Raw genomic sequence first — 675 nt, 5'->3', positions numbered from 1 at the left:
ATTCTCCTTTGGTGTTTTCACCTACTGCTCCTGGGCTCTGGGGGACAGCTGGAACCAGAGCTGCGAGACCTTTGGATCCCTGGATGATATTCCTGACATTGCCTGGAAGGTGAGTTCTTTGGTCCATGCGAGACAGAGTAGTCAGACCCTCAATGGTGGGAGTGCAGACCCTTTCTTCACTCCCTGAGGGTCCTAGGCCTATGACCCGCCATTCATGTCTTCTTAGATTCATCTCTCCTAAATTCAAAGATGCTTTTTGTATAACACATTTTATTGTGATGTGGGTGTAACTTTATGGTGCAAACTGGTTTTCCATTCACCCATCCCTACCTATTTGGCTTCATCTCATTAATTGCCATCCCCACCATGTAACAGCATTCTTCCCACTTCCTCCCTACGGTTACTATTTCCACTTGTCCTTCTCTCCCAACTCTTTCTGCCTTTTGAGCTTTATTCTGGGCAAATGCAAGCCCTTTGATCTCATATGGTTGGTTGTTGTAAGGGGTGCCCATCTCCCTGGTGTTATTGTTCACCTTATAGTGCTGTCTATTGACTAGCTGAAAGTTTAGCTATGGGGACAAGTTAAATTCCAAACTTGAAGGATGTCTAAGAGTCGTGTCTTAGGGATTCCAACAGTCTCTGTTAGACTAGTAATCTGGTCTTTTTATTATTATT

The sequence above is a fragment of the Chrysochloris asiatica genome, unplaced genomic scaffold, assembly GCF_000296735.1.
Source record: "Chrysochloris asiatica unplaced genomic scaffold, ChrAsi1.0 scaffold00128, whole genome shotgun sequence".
Lineage (NCBI taxonomy): Eukaryota > Metazoa > Chordata > Mammalia > Afrosoricida > Chrysochloridae > Chrysochloris > Chrysochloris asiatica.
This window is presented reverse-complemented; position numbering follows the sequence as displayed.